The 7149-nt window shown below is 40.7% G+C and overlaps 1 non-coding gene across 1 annotated transcript; it reads right to left on the bottom strand.

Moving 5' to 3' along the window:
• Positions 1-6768: 6768 nt before the first annotated feature.
• Positions 6769-6874, bottom strand: LOC123459056. The gene has a single exon (XR_006635985.1). It is a non-coding gene; the product is annotated as a U6 spliceosomal RNA (small nuclear RNA).
• Positions 6875-7149: the final 275 nt, after the last annotated feature.

Raw genomic sequence — 7149 nt, 5'->3', positions numbered from 1 at the left:
TTGGGGTGTGGGGGCCTGCTGGAGGCAATGTGTCACCAGGCTTGGCCTTGGGGTGGAGTCTAGCCCTGTGCTTTTAGAGTCAGCCTGTTTTCACTCTTCTCTTTCTGCTGTGGATATATGATGGAGTGAATCAGCTTCTTCCACCATGATAAAACTTCACCTCATAACTGAAAGCCTGAAGTGAACTCTTTTCTCTTATTCGCAATGAGAAGGTAACTGCAACAGGAACTTGGCACCAAAAGTGGGGTTGTTGTTGCAATAATTTGACCCTGTGGTTTTTTGTCTTTTGCATATGTTTGTTCAAGGAATTTGGAAAGATTTGATACTTTGGACAGGAGAAGCCTTGCAGTGCTGCAAACAATGGTTGATGAGGCATTCTGGTGAGAACTTGAAAAATTTAAGCGCAGAGTTAATTGTGGACTGTGAGGGTCTGGCTTATAGACTTTCAAAGGGGAAGGATAAAACTTTGTTAGAAATGGGATACTGTTGGAAAGGCTGGCTATATTCTGCCCATGTCCTGAGAATTTGAGCAAAAATAAATTTAAATTTAATTAATTAATTAAATTAAACATTAAATTAAATTTAAAAGTAATGGTCTTGGCAGAAAATTACAGAATAAAAATATATGAAAAATACAAAGTTTCCAAAGAAAAAAATATAAGCACATATAAAATTAATGGCCCAAATACTGGTCTGGGGACACATAAGCAGCAGCTGTTAAGATTTCTGGTTAAGGAGACTAAAGGTGGACCATGATCATCTGTTCTACATTAGAGCTTGAGAAAGAATATTGAATGTCTTGAAAATAGGGGGCTATTGCAGCCAGCTTCATGTTGCTGGCTGAAAATACCCAACCAAGAACAGCTGTAGGAGAAAAGAGTTTATTGTGGCTTATAGACTTGAGGAGAAGTTCCATGATGGCAGGGGAAAATGATGGCATGAGCAGAGGGTGGACATCACCTCCTGGACAACATCAGGTGGACCACATCAGCAGAAGAGTGTGACAAATACTGGCAAGGGGAAGCTGGTTAAAGCACTCATAAGCCCACCCCCAACAATATAGTGCCTCCAGGAGAACCTAGTTCCCAAATTGCCGCCAGCTGGGGACCTAGCATTCACAACACCTAAGTTTATGGGGACACCTGAATCAAACAACCACAGGAGCTTAAATTCTGAATGAGTGTCTTGAACTTCAAAGTCAGACTTATTTATCTCTGGATTAACAAATTTTGTAGTCTACCTGGTATTATAGGAATATAACAAATGCAGGGAAGACAGAATCATTGGATTTGCAACCTAGTTTGCTTTTTGTAAATGACCACTGGGCAATGTGAAGCAGGCTTATTTGAGTCCCTGCATGGAGACCTGATGGACCATGGCATGGATGAACCAGGGGTTTCAGTGGAGATGCTAGGAGATGCTAGTCTATAAGCGAAAATAAATGCCAGGACTGTGGCACAACTGCCAAGGAGTCAAGGAAACTTTTTCTAGTATCAGTGCTTTCCTCATACTCTGCTAACATGCTAACAAAGTTTTGTCATGGTCCATGTCATCAATCAATAAATCAATGAACATGCTTTTTGAAAAGTCAATTTTCTTCGTCTCATTTTAGAGAGTATGTAAGTCTGGGTAGGGGCAAGGAATCTGCATTCTAATTCTTTCTTAAGTGATTAAATTTTGGTGATGGATCTTACTTTTTTAAAAAATTTTTATTAACAACTTCCGTGATTATAAAAAATATCCCATGGCAGTACCCTCCCTCCCTGGATCTTACTTTAAAATCACAGTTCACATTATTTTCTTCTTAATGATGCAGTATCAAATGGAGAAATAGGTTCTTTGTTATTTTGTGTTTTGTCTCTGAGTTCATTATGTTTAATCATTTCTCAATTTTCTCAACTTGTTCTTCTTAGAATTATAACTCTACCACCAAAGTATATAAGCTATTTTTTTAAACTAGTGTGATAAAAATTTTCCTTAGACTCATTTTTGCTCTGCATATTCTACAAGATTTCACAGTTGTAGTGGTAGAACTAGGCAATATTTTAGCAGTTGAGATTCATTCAGTTTCATTAGTTTGGGAACTGGTGCATTGAGGCATGCTCAAAACTTTTAAGTTAGAAGATACAGTTTTCAGTTACTATACCTGAACCATTCACTGTCCAATTCTATCCATTAAACTCTCTGAGACCTTGGGTTCCTCATCTGTGCTTTCCTGAGGATAATCATTTTAAATTAAAAATAAGATCAGGCATGCTGATTTTATAAATTGCAAACATTAAAGAAATATCTGTTGACTGTATGAGTACTGACTTTAGACCAGACTATTCCCACTAATTTTTCTGAAATAAGACTGGGCCATCAAGGTTGGATTCATCCAATGCACTGGTCATCACATGCCTAATCACACTCTGGATTCCAATGTGCACAAGCTTTGAAGGGATCATTTCAAGGACAGAAGGAACAGGCACCAGAAACCCCAACATGGCACCTATTCCCTAAGCTTATTATTTGGATTGCCTGATTCTGTGTGACCCTGGTGAAGATAATGTGTCCCTCAGAGCTGCAGGGGGCAGCATCTTTATTGCTGTGGTAAGGCCAATGTGGATGAAGAACACTGAAGACAAAGACTGGTTGCATTTCACAAATCTGTAGGTTTGAGACCAGTAGAAGTTTCTAGGAAGGAAAGTAGCATTTTTTAAAAAATTTTTTTTTTGTTCATTTTTTATTTATTTATTTGAGAGCGACAGACACAGAGAGAAAGACAGATAGAGGGAGAGAGAGGGAATGGGCGCGCCAGGGCTTCCAGCCTCTGCAAACGAACTCCAGACGCGTGCGCCCTCTTGTGCATCTGGCTAACGTGGGACCTGGGGAGCTGAGCCTCGAACCGGGGTCCTTAGGCTTCACAGGCAAGCGCTTAACCGCTACGCCATCTCTCCAGCCCGAAAGTAGCATTTTTTAATGAGAGAAGAAGTGGTAGCAAGGAACATTGCGAAAGACCAGAAGGAAAGGATTATCAGCATATGAGTCTCCACTGGAGAGCCTGAGAGTGAACTGGGACACGTGGGAAGGAATGTAGAATGCTGAGCTATTGGAGTCTCTCCAGCTCTGTTCTAGTGTAGGTTTTTCTCATTCTAAACTGTCTCATAAACAGACCTCTGTGTTGATGGCACTCAACACATGCGGCACTGACACTGCGTAAGCGCTCCCTCCATGCCTTATGGTTTCCTATAACTCAGCATGCCTCCAAACAGACACAATCAAATCTCACCTTGAGCTCATCCTGAGAAGCTTGAGTGACTTGGGGAAGTTTATGGTTCACATCTATTCAGTGCAACGGTGGGTTCCTTTCTCTTTCTGTCATAGTTTTATTCAATCTATATTAAATCCTGACAATGTTTTCTTGAATAGTTAGGATTCAGGCTCTGTTTCTCCATCCTGTGGCCACGAACATGGCTCTCTTATCTTTCAAGTCAGCGTGCATGGGCAAGGTACCTGGCATTCCCAGGTGCACTCTTGTGTTTCTGTATTTTCTCATCAAGCAGATACCAAAATAATCATTATAAGAAAAGCAAAGCTTATAGCTCATCACCTAGTACAGAGCCCCTCAATGACTCTGCACTGTTACTACAGGAAGGACTGTAGTCCTCCAGGTGACCAGGTGGCTGTGCAAGGATTAAGCTCTCGTCACCTCTTCTGTTTTCAGCCGCAGCCTCTAGGTCTTTCTGATAGCTCATTGGAGGAAACCCACTCATCCTCACCCCTGGGCTTTCTCATCTGTGTGTTTGCCAGTGCACGCCTGTTATCCTCTTCCAGTTAACCCTTTGCTTTACAGGTCCATGCAGAGAACTCCTGTGTGAAAGGACCAAACACAAAGCCCTGACTACCATGTTCCCCTACTTCCCGTTGATTCCTCTTCATGCTTCTCAGTATATCTGTCCTTCTCTTCATCCAAGGCGTGGCAGTTTTTTGAATGAATTGTACTGATCTTGTTCAGTTTATAGCAATGGTTTTAACATACGTGACATAAAATCAAGTAGATGCTGAATAAATATCCCTAAGTAAATATGAGATCCTAGCTGGGCATGGTGGTGCACACCTATAATTACAGCTTCTGGGAGGCAGAGGTGGAAGGACTGCCATGAGTTCAAGGCCACACTGAGACTCCATAGTGAATTCTAGGTCAGCCTGGGCCATAGCAAGACCCTATTTCGAAGAAAAAAAAAACAATAAAAAATAAAAGAAAAAAGAAATCCTGAGGAATTTTTACAAGTATGACACGGAACTCACTTCATCAGCATTGTACCCAGTGATTTGTCAAGTCTCCATGCTAATGGGCCAGACAACTCCCATGCCAGGCATGCAAGATTGTGAACTAAAGAGCACATTTCTTTCTCTCATCTAAAAGTAATTATTGGTTGCTAAATATTCAAACATACATTGAAAAAGCAGCTCATTACATTATGTTAAGAAATAAATTACTATTTCTAATAGCTTCTAGTAGTTAATTACTTCTAATTATTAGTCTGGTAATAAATTACTGCTTCTAATTATGTTGTGGGCACAGTTGTAGCATTCAAAAATGCCATTTTCACAGTTGTTTACATCAGAATGTGTTTGCAGAATTATAGAACCATAATTACCCAGAATAACTGGTACTACACAATAATAAACATTTGACAAGTTCAATTGAAATCTGTCATTTCTTTGTCAGCTAATTTAGAAGATCAGGCACTAAAAAGAAAAACCATGCTTGACTTTTCCATCCTCTTCAGGGAGTAACAATATGTTAAATTTGAGATTTTTGTTTTGTTTTGGTTGAATGAGAACAAAATTAGAATCCCTTTTGTTATTTAAAATAAGAGAATATTCAGCTCCTAATAGTGTAAAAATTAGGTTATACTACCAGCACATAACTCACAGGATGAAATAAATTATAGCTATTTCACAAGAAATTGTAAAAAAACAAGTAAAGTCTCCAGAATTATCAAGTTATAAGGTATTATAAGGTATACAAAGATTGAGTGTAGGACTTTGAAATCTTCGACCTTTTGGCTTGAATTTGTAGTTTACCCTGCTAGCTTGTGAAGACTGTGACAAAAATAGGTAGCCTATGGCAAACAGTGGGTGGCTTAAAGATATTTTCTGCTCATAGCTAGAGCAGCTTGCAATCCCTCTGTGTCCTCCTTTCCTTTACCCCGCGCCCCTGTTTCCAAAGGGGTTTAGCTAAATTGGGAAGATCCACCCTGAATGTAAGTGGCACAATTTCCTGTGCTGAATAAAAGAAGAAAGCAAACAGAGAGCCAGCATTCTCTCTCTGCTTCCTGGCTGTGCATGTAATGCAAGCAATAGCTTTATATTCTTGCCACCATTCCTTCCCTGCCATTAGGGACTACGCCCTAAAGCTGTGAGCCAATATAAACTCTTTCTTAAAGTGCTCTTTAAAAAACTTTTATTTTTATTTATGAGAGAGAGAGAGAGAGAGAGAAAGAGGTAGAGAGAGGGAGAGAGAAAATGGGCATACCACGGCCTCCAGCCAGTGCAAGCTAACTCCAGATGTATGTACCCCTTGTGCATCTGGCTTATGTGGGTCACGGGGAGTTGAACCAAGGTCCTTTGGCTTTGTAGGCAAATACCTTAACTGCTAAGTCTTCTCTCCAGCCCCCTTAAAATGCTTTTGTTAGGCATTTTTCTTTAGCAATGAGAATAAATAAACAGCACACCATGTAAGATGTTCTCCCTTGTGTAATCCTTTCTCCTTGGGTATGGGCAGAACCTGAGGCTTGGCTGTGAATATAATAGAACATGACTGAGATGGTGGGATTTTATGATTGTTTGGGAGAGACTGAGAAATAGCTATACAAGGGTGTAGAGTTCATCTGGTTCTGTGCTGGCTTTGAGGAAGTGAGGTTGGGAAATCATCTTTAGGAAATGAGTGTGTGGTCTTCAGCCAATGATTAGATCTAAATCCCATAGACCCAAGGAACTGAATCCTGCCCACAGTCTCCTTCAGCTTGGAAATAGACCTTAGGCAGTTAAGCCTCAGACAAGATGCCAGCCTGTGGTAGTTTGAAAGTGAAATGTCCCTTTCAGCCCCGTGTCTTTGTGATTAAACCTCATATTCAATTCCCAGCTGCTGGAAAATCGGGAGGTGGAGCCTCTCTGGAGGCATGTTGCTGAGGATGGGTTCTGGAGTGTTATATACAGCTCTCTCTTGCCAGCGCTAGCTCATTCTTGCTGCTTCCTCCCAGCTGCTGTGGCAAGATGTGATGCCCAGCCTCTGCTTTGCCATAACATAACAAAACATCCCCTTTGAGACCAAAATAAACCCTTAATGTTCATGTGCTGGTTTTGGCTGGGTCTTTTGTCCCAGCACAAGAAAGTAACTGTAACACAGCCCCAGTGGATTCCTGAATTGCATATTTGTGAGAAGATCCTAACCTCAGGAAAACCAGGCCTGGCTCCTGACCCACAAACAGTGGGAAATGAGAAATATGTTGTTTTAAGCTGTTATATTTGTAGAGTTATTGAACGTTAGAAGGGTCTGCATTCTCTCTTCCTACTGTCACCGGCAATTAGGGAGTCATAGAAGATAGAACTCCCTGAAGAGATTGTTAAAAGCGATTAACACTACTGCTGTCAAGTATGTGTACATGATCCGTTGATGCTATAGTCAGCAGAGCACAGAATTTGGGACAAAGAGCCTATCGGGTTGAACTGCATGGCAATAGTGGAATATCAAAAAATTCATAGACAAGCTTTTGTTTTTAAAACATGGAATGCTTCTTGAACTTGCATGTCGTCTTTGCACAAGGACCCTGCTGATCTTCTCTGTATATTGCGATCTTAGTATATGTGCTGCTGAAGTGAACGCAGCTTTTATATTCTATTCTACCAACAGCAGTTAGTTTAAGAGAGCCTTTGACTTCATTGATTCTTCTGTCCTTCCTTGATAACCAGGTGTAATAAAATCAAAGCTGCTTTAGCACGTTACCTGCTTTGCTCACACTATGCTTATAGCTGCCCATGGCAGGTGTTAAATGCTCTGTGCTTTGGGTGAGGAAATTGATACTCACACAGTAGCAATGCAAAGTTATTGAGCACAGAAAGTCGTAAGCAAGTGAAGTTACATAGAGGTACAGACAGGAA

Source organism: Jaculus jaculus, chromosome 2 (assembly GCF_020740685.1).
Source record: "Jaculus jaculus isolate mJacJac1 chromosome 2, mJacJac1.mat.Y.cur, whole genome shotgun sequence".
Lineage (NCBI taxonomy): Eukaryota > Metazoa > Chordata > Mammalia > Rodentia > Dipodidae > Jaculus > Jaculus jaculus.
The sequence above is the reverse complement of the archived record's forward strand: the minus strand, read 5'-3'. Positions and strand labels throughout refer to the sequence as shown.